General features: G+C 47.2%; 1 protein-coding gene across 1 annotated transcript in view; it reads left to right on the top strand.

Moving 5' to 3' along the window:
• Positions 1-12,287, top strand: part of LOC147725795 (uncharacterized) — a 121,474-nt gene that overhangs the window by 90,534 nt on the left and 18,653 nt on the right. The gene's annotated exons all lie outside the window — the stretch shown is intronic.

Genomic DNA, 12,287 nt, shown 5'->3' with positions numbered 1-12,287 from the left:
GGAGACAGGCTGAGTCACCCAGTGGTGACTAGAGAGATCTGCATCTAGATGGGAGGGAGCAGTGCACCTGAACTCTGAATAGGGCTGTGCCTGCCTTCCACAATGCTGGCTCGAACCCCTGAGGAGCGGCTGATGTCTCGGCCCTGCACACTGAAAGAAGATAAGGAGTCCTGTAAACAAAGTGCTCCAGGACTGTACTTGCCTTCCACAATGCTGGCTCCACCTCCTGTGGGGCGTCTGATGTGCTTGCCCTGCACTGTGAAAGGAAAGGAGAAGTCTGGTAAACAGAGTGCTCCAGAACTGGTTTGAACTGGGCAAAGGCCCCTCTCCCCTCAGAGAATAAAGGATTTTGGGGTATAAATATTGGGACCCTAATCCCAAGAAATTAGATCACTTTGGACTACAAGAAGAAACCTTTAGTGAGGAGTGGAACCTGAAGAAACTAAGGATGGACTATTCCCAAGCTGAAGTGCTGCTTGCAGGATTGACCTGCAGTGGTTGCCTGACTGCCAAGGGAAGGCGAAAGGAACTTTGTGTACTTTACTTTCAACTTGTGAAGGATCTCCAAGGGCTTGGAAAAGAGCTTGCCTCCTGCTGAAGTCTCAGGGACAACAGACTTCAACCCCCAGCTCCCCAGAGTTCTTTGGAAGTGCTTGCTGCTGTTTTGGGCCTTCTGAGGAACTGCGTGTCGCAAGGAGCTGGAAGCGCGACTCAACGAGAAGAAGCGTGTCACCGTCGCTGTGCCTGCTGTCGCAACTCCGAAGGAGGGTGTCGCCGCTGGAACTGTCGCACTGCACCGGAGAGAAGCGTGCCGCAACGAGAGGAAGTGTGTCGCCGTCGCTGCTGCTGCCGTCGCAACTCCGAAGGAGGGTGTCGCCACTGTAGTTGTCACACTGCACCGCATCAGGAGAAGAATCTCGCAGCGAGGTCGGACCGTGTCGCTGTGCCTGCCGTCGCAACTCTGGAGAAGGAGGGTGTCGCCACTGGAACTGTCGCATTGCACCGCATCGGCCAAGAGCACCTCGCATCCCTGAGAAGTGCGCCACCGTCGGAGCTGCTGCTGTCGAATCTTGGATGTCGCCGCTGTAGTTGTCGCATTGAGCGGAAGCTTCACGCATCGTGGAGAAGAGCGTCGCCGCTGGAGCTGTTGCCGTCGCATCGTAAGGGTGTCTTTGCTGCAGTCCTCGCATCGAACCGAGGACTTCTCGCATTCCCGAGAAGCGTGCCGCATCTGGAATATCTTCACGTCTTTATTTCTTTGTATCTGAACTTTGCCGCATTTCCCATCGCTGCGACATTGCTTGTCGTGGAAGCGCAACGCAACTTAAGGTACATTGACACAGAGTGTCGCATCTAGGAACTGAACTGAACTAAGCTTAAATCTACCATCTTAAAGTAATCATAGTGTGTATTTTTGCCATTTATGGTCTTGTGGTAACTCTACATAAAGTCTTATTTTTTATATAAAACCTGTGTGGTGTCCATTTGTAGTGTTGTCACTGGGTTACTGTATATGGTCACAACTGCTTAACTTACAACGCCTCTGAAATAAGCCTTGACTGCTCGCGCCACGTAACCTAGAGGGTGAGCAGGGGTTATTTTACGAGTGAAATCCCCTTGTCCTGACTATAGGAGAAGGTCCCTATTTGTCACAAGTACCTACCTGTGCCAAATGAGACCCCCAAATCTAACAGGACTATAGGTCCAACCTTTTGGTCAACCTTGCTAGAAGGTTGTCGTATTCACTGAAGCTGTCCTCGGTGATCTCACCAAGTCCTGACCCACCTGTGTGAGTTCTAGGTGCTGTGAGTTTAACCCTTTGTCAGGGGCCCAGGGGCCCCATTCTCCCTATTTAGTGGGCGAGGTTGGGTGATGTCCTCCTGATCACTGGTTTCATCCATTTCTGAGGTGGGATCTTTCCTCTCAGAGGGAAGGTCCTTACCATATTCTGCCGAGAGCTCTGTGAGATTGGACTTGGAAGGATGGGACCCCACAGAAATCTTTTTAAGTTTGCACAGAGACCTTAACTCTCTCATATCTAGATGGAGGTAGGGGTGCGGTCGAGCTCCTCAACCACATTCTGTGCATCAGTCACTTTGCTAATAGTGGGGATCTTTTTACCAGAGGTCAAATCATCTAGAATACTTTCACCCCTAATTAGAGTGAGTTTTAGACTTTTAGAATGCTAACGGACTTAACCAAGACCCAGCAAGACTCTTGAACATTTAGAAAAAATGTCAATTCAAAAAAATGAGTTGAACTAAATGCAATTTTTTGATAGAAATCCAGTGAGATTGATGCTGTTTATTTCTCAATGGTCACAGCCCGCTCTAGGCTGACTTCTCCTTTTTAACACCAATAATCTTTATTTGTCTTGCAAATGCCAGACAGTTTCTTTTCATTGTTAAAATTGCCACACATACAAAAGAATACCAGGCTACCTCAAATATCAAATCAAATATCAAATACAACGAGAGAAAGAAAGATAAAATAAATGTAAGTAAATAAAATGGGCAGTTAGGGCGCTTCATTACACCAATCGCATGTTAATTGTGAAAAAATGCCATAGAAAAGTTGTGAACGATCCCTCGCTTTCCCAAAATTGCAAAAATTGCAATTCTGCACAAGAAATCTATCGCTGGCAGCATAAACCTCCTAAAAAAGATGATTTGGATCAGAATAACTCTTCAGATTGACATTTGGCTGCATTGTTTTGTGCAAGGAGTCCATTTTTTGGGGGGTTTGAGTCGATATATTGACAACTGTGAGGTCTGAAAAGAGGAAGAGGTGGTATGTTTGTGAATCCACAAATGAACACAGAGTGCAGCGAGCATCGATGAGGAACAGCGATCATTGACGCTCGTCTTCCTTCTGGATCGAGTGTTTTGAAGCCTGTAGTGCCTCCATGAAACACTTTAAATCAACAAAGATGTCACAGCTCTTAAGATTCCTAGGGGCAGATATACAAGGTCTGGTGAATTTCTGCAAATCAGCAGGGATGCGCCAGAACACTTGTGACAGGCAAAACTACCTTTGCGCCACCACTGATGCACCGCATTTACAATGCGGCGCCTTGTGGCGCATGGATGGGCAGATGTGTGTCGCATCCCCCGGCAGAAATGCGGAGCATTGCTGGAGTGGCATTGCAAGAGCGACGCGGCTCCAGCAAGGCTCGGGGGTGCCCGATGCCTAACATGCTACAACACTCCTTACGCCTGCTTCAAGCCGGCGCAGGGATTTGACACAGTATAGCGTAAAAGGTACTAAGTGAAAATCTTGTAGATTTCTCTGCGTCGCTTTCACAAGGCGTACCTGCGAGTGAACGTCCACCCTGAGCGGGAACGCCCACATGAAACCTGATGCAGGTTTCATGTGGCGCAGGGCTTTACAACGTGACGCATCTACCTAGATACGCCGTATTTACAACGTGACGCAACATGGCGCATGATTTACGCAGCCGCTACGTTACAGAAGTGATGCAACTGCAGCATAAATGTGTCGCTAGGGGCTTGTAAATCTGCCCCTCAGTGCCTAAAAACCAACACCTCTTTTACCCTGCTCTCCTTGGCTCTCAAATGCTGCCCTCATTTGCCTGAGGGTGTCTGATGGATTTCCAACCTGAAGCTCCTCTGATCATCTATTAAAAAAGTATTTCTAAAATATATCATTTGACAGTGCTATTCCTTTTGCAACGCCATGCTACACTTATCTTGCATCAGTAAGTGCTCTATATTGTACTCACGAGACCTGTTGACAAAGGCCTTTAGTGTACATCCAAACCTGCTCCTGCGGTGCTCTGTGCACTGGCACCTGTTTATGAATTGGCCCCAAAATGCCCATCTCTCTATTAGTGAAGTGTAAAGATGGCACAGTCCTTTCTGTTTGCACTAATTGTGGATGAATCTTTCCTTGCATTCCCATTTCACACCTTGGCTGTTTCACATGTTTTGGGACTAATTGAAAAAGGCATGAACAAGTGAATGCAAGTATTCCACTCGCGTACAAAATGTCCTCGTGAATAGGTGCCATTGTTTTGTTGTTGATGGAGAGAGCTTTGCTGCAGCGGGTGTGCGAGGTATAACTACTCTTAGAAATAAAGACATATGTACAAGCAGAGCAGCAAATGAAACAGATGCAGGAAAAAGGGCAGAACTTTGGAATACAGCAGTGCTGTGCCCAGATGGCCTTCATGGGCACAAGTACTTGCATCTCTGCTCTGAACAAATCCTTGGCACCAACCATTCCAGATGTGCAAGTGGTGGGCCCAAGACTTCAACTAATCTGCTGCTACAGGTGACACACCGCATCTGAGCGTACACACCAAAATACAAAGCAGACATTGGGCAAGCCTCAGGTAGGAATAAGGCAAACTCCAGGACTCTGGAAAAGAAGATCTAAAACAACAGAAAAATAACAGAACATTCTGAAATTCTACGTCAGGAACGCAGGCTTCAGATTATGCTTCGCTCCTTTACTCAAGAAAACACAGCGGCCAAGAACAACATCACAATAAGAAAAACTACACTTCCCATGAACCCCTGTAGTCCACGCTCTCCACCAATCACTGGGATCAAGTGTAGTATATAAGCCAGAGTCACTATAGTTCCTCCTCTTTCTTTGCTGCTGCAGCAGCTGAGCTGCTGTATTTGTTGAAATATGTTTGTGAAACGTTTTGGTGTTATTGATGCAGAGATTGCTTAATTGGCGTCTGCGATGGCGCGTTCATGCGCTCAGGAACTGTGCCAGCCATTTTGCTGCTGTTGCTGTGGCGTGGGAGCAGAACGCGCGGTACACGTGCACTAGGACCCTTCCTCTTTCGCTGTCTGTTCTCGCGCATGCTCGGGGAAGCCGATTCGGAAGCTCTTGCCGATCGCTTCATCGTGCTTCAAGCAGCGAGAAATTCTGTGTCTTCACTCGTCCTGGTGAACGCCCGATGGGACGAAAAAGCAGAGCAGTGACTTTGCCTCAGGAGAGAAGGGTGCCTCCCTCCACCTTTTGATTATATTTTTGTGGCAACAATTTAAGGCTTGTTTTTGCTCTTACTGTAGGTTTGCAGACTTTTTTTGCACCCAAATCAGGGTTTTCTCTCGCCCTTGAACATCGTCCAGATGCTCAGTGCGGGGTTTGCCTGTGGTACTTCCTCTAAAGGATCCTCGCTGAGGTCCTTTCCCAGATGGCACATTTGTTTATGCGTGACCACGAATATGGAAGTACTGATTTTCTTCAACCGTCAAGATTCGCTGAAAGCTCAGATTTCAGATTTACCCTCAGATACGGAGGTCCCCCAAGAGGATTTTGAACCAGCCGCCAAACAGAAGCGCAAGGTGCGGCATGTGGGTCCAGATTTTCTTGCCAACAAAAATAGGTTGTTTGATCCAAAAGACATTATCCACCCTCACTCCACGGAATGGGTGCCCTGGGCGGAGGTTCACCCTGTGCAGAACAACTTGTGACAGGGCTTTTAGTGAGAAGTGCATAATACGTTACTTTTGGAGTGCCCACAACCATCTCTTCTCGGAAAAGTGGTTGATATACTGGAACTCAGTGGCCACGTTTTTGCAAACAATTCTCTGAAGATCCTAAGAAACGTCTGGATAGGGCCGGGCTGGGGTGTCAAGACAAACTACTTGATATTTCCGTTCCCCTCACTAAGACACTGGATCTGGCGGTTCAGGCAATAAACAACCATTCCCGATTGGATGCTGGTGAGGTCCAGGAGTGGGCACAGAGGGTACAGTGACTTTTAGAAAACGCCAACTGCACATTGTTCACCGAAAAGTGCAAATCTGTTCTTATGAGCATTGATCCACAACTCGCTGATTTGGCCTCCGTGAAGTTGTGCACACTGGTCAATGGATTGTTGTTCGGCGACAAGTTCATCAAGGACTTCGGAAAGTAAGTGTCAAACTTTCCAGCGTAGGGCAAAGCACAAACCTCTTTGAAGAAGTATTAAACAGGGGCCTTTTTGTCTGGGCCAGACGCTATTGTGGCAGAGCGCCAGGCCATGGCTTCCACCAGGTCACACGTGGATACACAGGCAGAGGTAGGGGCGCCCTCCCAGTGCAGCTCCAACTTCTTTAAAACACGCAATCGAGGCGGGCGAGGTCCTGCCCGCCCTGGGGCTTACAGAGGTGGAGACAACACCACCGATTCCTCTTACATAGGTAAACATACTTCCTCAATCAGAGGATATGGTGGGAGGAATGATTTAGTTGTTTTACCACAACTGGCTGACGATTTCACAGAACCCACGGGTATTACAGACAGTCCAGGGTTTTCAACTGAAGTTTTCCTCAACTTCACATCCAGGGATACTACCGTTCCCTCTCAATTTTTCCAAACGGAGAAGTCTTTCATGGATTAAATTCAATCCTTCATAACCAAAGGGATGGTGACACAGACGTCCTTGCACCCTGGGGATTCATCAGTACAGTCTTTTTGGTATCCGAGAAGGATCAGGGTGTCCGTCTTCTTCTTCTCCTCAGAGTTCAGTTCTTGGATTGTGTATTGCCACTTCAAAATGGAGGGCATACATCAATTTTGCGATCTTCTACTGGAAGAAGGCTGGCTAGTACGTCTACATCTCAATGACACGTATTTGACAGTTCCCATTTTTGCCCCTCATCTGAGGTTTCTGCGGTTCCAATGGCAACACCGGTGGTACGAGTTCACTGCTATGCCATTTGGCCTATTCTCAGCATCTTGATGTTTCACCAAGCTTCTTCATCTAGTGGTTCAATCTCTTCGGGAGCAAGGGGTACGCTTGATTTCTATTTTTTTAGATGATATTCTCATCATAGCGCAGGACAGAGAGACCGTTCTCCTTCACTTATGTCGGACGGGCTGCTCCTTCTGGATCTGGGATTTGCCCTCAACAGTGAAAAAACGGCCATGATACCGTCGCAACTATCCGATTTTCTGGGCTTTCTAGTGGACTCAATTCAGACCCAACTTCTCCTTCCCTTACGGAAACTATTGTCCCTCAAGAAGGAGTTGAGGAGAGCCCTTGCTTCTTTGACTACATCATTAAAGACTCTTGCTCGCCTAGAAGGACAATTGACTTCTTCCATACAGGCCATTTTTCCGGGTCCCCTACATTATCAGGCCCTTCAACTGTTGAAGATTCTACACCTTTTCAAGGGTCTGTCTTATTCTGAAAAGATCTTGTCTGAGGAGGTCAAGACGAAGATGTCTTAGAAGCTACAGCACATGGATGACTGGAACGGCAGGAGCATTTTTGCTTCAGTCCCTGAGGTGGTGATTGAATCAGACGCCAGCAGGTGGGGTTGGGGAGCCGGTTACAGCTCTGTAGAGACAGGGGCAGGTGGCCCTTGGAGGAACTCTCGCTTCACATCAATTGCCTAGAATTACTGGCAGGATCCTTTGCGATTTGCACCTTGTCAACACACAAAATGAGTTGTTGTATCCTATTGAGGATGGACAATCTATCAGCGGTCTATTACATTAACTGCCCAGGAGGGATGAGGTCATGTCCAGAATCAGATTTCAGTGACAGCCCAATACATCCCCGACACGTCCAATGTGAGAACAGATTGGAATTCCTGTTTTCTCCGTGCCTCCAGCGATTGGAGATTGCATCCGCAGGTGTTTCAGCTCTTGAACCTGCGAGTGGGTCCCAGCACAGTGGATCTCTTTGCCTCCTGGCTCAAGGTGCAACTTCTACTGTTTTACAGTAGGAGACCAGACCGCCGAGCGCTGAGCTCAGATGCGTTTCACCAAGATTGATAAATGGGTCTCTTGTACGCTTTCCCTCCTTTTTCAATGATCCAGAGAATATTAGCACAGGTAAGCAGACAGATGGCAGAGGTGGTCCTGGTTACTCCTCTTTGGAAGGCCCAGTCATGGTTACCGGTGGCGATGGAGTTATCCTGCGCCCTTCCAATTCAAGAGCAGACCTGGCCGGACCTTCTGGGGGATCCGGCTGATCTTCACCATTCACTAGTGATTCAGGGGCTCTTGTCCCTCATGGTATGATGACTTTCCAGCGACGTTAGCAAATGCCGGGAGTTTAACCAGATACACTGTTCTTCTTATCCTAATCTTGGGCTCCCTCTACAAGCGTTACAAGTCAGTCCGGCGTCTCTGAGTTTCTTGGTGCAGTGAATGGGAAGTGGATCTTATGGGATACGGTATCCATACCATTGTGAATTTTCGGTCAGATCTGGTCACCCAAGGTTTTGCATATAAGACGGTGAATAATTTCCGTTCCGCTATTTCTGTGGGTCATCCTCATCTGGATGGTGGACCCGTGGGGGAACACCCACTTGTGTGTAAAGTCCTGCAAGGAATAAGGATGGTGCTTACCCCGCAACCAAACTATCCTACTTAATGGGACGTGGATGTTGTTCTATGTTTTCTCAGAACAATGGCCGGCTAATGAATATCGTTTGCGTAAGCAGTTATCAGCGAAGCTTACTGTTGTCACTTATCTAATGGTTTCTCCCACCCTGCCATTTCCCCCCTCCTAACTCCTTACCATGGTTTAGTCCTAGCTGTCACCTGAAGGCAGCGTTAGAATGTTGGTGATACAAAAGCCGCCCAGCTGGGAGCACCTGTGTGTTTTGATCTTAATAAACAATTTTTAGGTCACCTACGTGTAGTCTTTACTACACTTTTTGGCGACAAGGGTCAAGGAGCTGAGCCAGGGTCAGCGTGGAGCATCCCCCCTGGAGTTGCTGATGCTGGAACGGAAGAAAAGTAAATCGGAAATTGACTTACCCCTGCTGGTCAACTCTCTGTGGTACCTGCGAGAATTTGTTGAGGTAGCGGCTCGGTGTGGTGACCTCTGGTGAAGCAGCATCTACGTGGTGGGCTGCGTGATGAAATGTGAGCCAGTGCTGTAAGAGGGAGCATAACCGATGTGGCGGACGACTAGCGGTGAGCTGTGCTGGTGTACAAACTGATGGGAGTCCTGAGGCGCGTCCGCAATCGTAGGTGCAGTGAGTTCCGTGGAGTAAGGGAGCTGGCGTCGTGGCTGATGGGGAGCGAAGGAGTTTGTGAGAGAAGTGCCTGGTGTGCGCGACGCTGCGAATGAGATCCCGAGTCTCCGCATCGTCCAGTTCGTCGAGCGTGAACTGTGTGGGTGAGAGACTGCCTCGTTCTTGTCTCCTTTTCGGCGGTTTGTGTGCACGGCGGGAGAGGCATCGGACCGAAGGCAGGAAAGCAACGAGATCAGAGAGTTTCTGACGAAGTGTCGACTCTCTCCACAGGAAGTTCCCGCCCAGAGCGATTGACTGTGGGGAAATCAAGGAAAAAGAAAGAGGACTCGTGTGGTCTCCTCAGTTTTAGTTTCATAAATTGAATGTTTATTGAAAAGCCATTGAAGTAGGTTTATCTCGTTTTTCTGAGGGGGTAAACTCAATTTCTGGTGTGTCACACATTGCAGTAAGGTAAATTGTAAAGGAGGGTTAAAATAGCATATTACTTCTCCTAAAATTCTGAAGCTTTCAGGGTCATCCTCCATAGCAGTATAGAGGGTTTACTGGTTGATGGCCATGGCAGGGGCAGGAATGAGCCAGCCTCCACCCTTTCTAAATGAGCTGGGTGAGCCGAATATTCCCTGGAAAAGATGGGAAGGTATATTCAAGTCTTACCTCATAGCAATTGGGGGAGGAAATTACAACAATGTGAGGAAGCAACATATTTTATTGCATAATTTGGGCATTCATGGAAGGAAAGTGTTTGAGGACATAACTGGTAGGCAGGTAGATGATGAACAAGAAGAGGTGGAAGGGATCAATGTTTATGAGTATACTTTAATGAAATTGGAAGAACACTTTAAAATTAAACTGAATGTAGTACTTGAAAGGCACAAATTTTACAAAAGGGCGCAGAAGAAAGATGAAAAGGTCACGAATTACGTTGCTGTCCTGAGGGGCCTATCTGCCACTTGTGAATTTGGGGCCTTGACTGACTCTATGATAAGAGACCAGATTGTTAGGTGCACTAATGACCCAAGGATACAGGAGGAACTCCTCACAAGGAATCCTGATCTGGAAGAGGCTCTGAGTATTGCTAAAGGGTTAGAGCACACTGCGTTGTGCATGAAAGAGATGAAAATACATGAGGGGGCAACAAGAGAAAGAAATGAGAGCAAAGGGGCACATGAAGGGGAGACTGTTTGTAAAGTGGGGGAGAAGGTTAAGGTCAGTCAGCGCAGCAATCCCCAAGGATTATTATGTTACAAATGTGGTAGCCCCAATCATCTAGCAAACAACTGGAAGTGTCCTGCAAGAGATGTATTATGTAGGAAATGCAACAAAAGGGGGCATTTTTCAAAGGTATGTAAGAATTTCAATCCGAAAGTACATATGGTGGAAAATTTTGAAATTGAGGATGGGGGAGAGAAAACCTTTATATTCCAGGTGGGAGATGATGAAGTAAATGAATGTAATGAATATCCCAAATGTGAAATTACTTTGGATGGAGAGAGAATTGAAATGTTTGCGGATTCTTGCTCTCATTATGTCGTAAATATTTAATTTACCATCTTAATTTCTATGCAGGTAAGTACTTAATCAATAATAACTCAATCGGAAAGAAAGAAAACAGAGTCCGTGGTGTTAGAGTTCTTAGGGGTTTTATTCCTTAAAAAGGAATTGTTCCGGAACTGGATATCAGGTTCCTGGCACCACACAGGGTCCAGGAAGGGATAGAGCAATATTTTATTGACAATACATAGCTTATATACTTAATTCATGTCATAGAAAGCAATATAGTAGGCGTAACAGCTGAGAGAAACAAGATAACAGCATCCACGTGTTGCTAGTACGTAATCAGAAGGCGTGGACTAGAGGTGTGCGCTAGAAACGTCACAGGTAGGTGTCACAAAGGGGTGGCACAAAGCAGAATGTTGCAATGTCAGCAGAAATCTGAAGCATGGGTGCGCGCGCAGCTGCATGACGTGTGATTGACGTGGAAACTGGAGGGTGCAGGGGACTTGACATTTACACTGGCGGAAAGAGACAGAAGTCTGGCATGTCAGATCAACTCGTACTTCTATCATATCTGATATCTGATGTTTGGGAACCATATTATCTAGAGGGAAAGGTCTCTGGGGCAGAAGCTATTCTATACTGACTGAGAGTGCGTGTATAAGCGCCTAAGTGTCTGCATGAGAAGCGTGGGGGCATGGGCCTTCCCTGGGAGCATGGTAACAGAGGCTATGAATTACTTGCACGGAGACAGTAGGCCAGCCCTCGTGCTCTGCAGCTGGGAGGGTGTTTACTTAAACTAGTAGGCAGGAATGAATTTTCAAGGAGCGGAACAGATAATTCGAAGGTTGTAGTCAGTCTTGGCAGGCAGCAGGCTGAGCTAAGCGCACAGGGAGTAGGACAGAGGTCATGAATACAGAGGCTGCCTGGGCTGATGCTTTCAGAGTCAGAAAGCCACGAAAAAAGGCTCGATGGCAGAAATTCAGGGCCTAGTTTGCCAGAGCTGAAAAACGTGTAAAGTACACTACAAAAAGACGTTGGCATGGCATACTTAGGAACGGACTATTCAACCCATTCAGGGTGGGTCTGAAAGAGGACATGTTAACGGTGGACGCAAATGTATTTGCGTCTTCATAGCTGGCACAGGAGGGAAGTTACATGCACTTTAAGCTGGTACATGGAGTCGGTGGGGTACACGCTAGGGAACATTACTTGACCATAAAATTTATATTTCCTCATTCCCTCCTTGTTCCCTACGGACCCTTCATGATATATCGATCCTCATGAATCGATCAGTCTGTTCTTGTAACATTATTCGCTCATCTTTCTTTCTTTCACGTTTTGAGAAAAAACTGGAATGTTCAATGCACGATGTGGCACACAGTCCACAAATCGCTGGCCCACACTGTAGGCACAGACAACAACTGAATACTATGACGAGGGCAATGCCTAGGAAGGATAGGATCTTCCATCCCCAAGCGGTTAACGTTGTCCAGAACCAACCGGACCAAGTCCAGGTGCCTGGATTCTGATGTATCAGATTTGCAATTTTATGAAGACGTGTAATGGCTTGATATACTGTTGGCGCGTTTTCTGGGATGAAAACACAGCAACTTGACCCGATGACCTTACAAGCTCCGCCTCTGTCTGCCAAGATGACGTCAATAACAAGACGATTCTGAAGGACAACAACCCGCATGGCGGACTGCTCTTCTGTTAAGTTACCCAGGGCGGAGGCAGTTTCATTCACTACTGCTTCAAGTGTTCTAGTTAATCTGCGTATTAGTTTACTATTTTGGACGGGGCCTGTGAAGAAAAAGAATCCTTTATTGA

This window comes from Lissotriton vulgaris, chromosome 3_1, assembly GCF_964263255.1.
Source record: "Lissotriton vulgaris chromosome 3_1, aLisVul1.2, whole genome shotgun sequence".
Lineage (NCBI taxonomy): Eukaryota > Metazoa > Chordata > Amphibia > Caudata > Salamandridae > Lissotriton > Lissotriton vulgaris.
The sequence above is the reverse complement of the archived record's forward strand: the minus strand, read 5'-3'. Positions and strand labels throughout refer to the sequence as shown.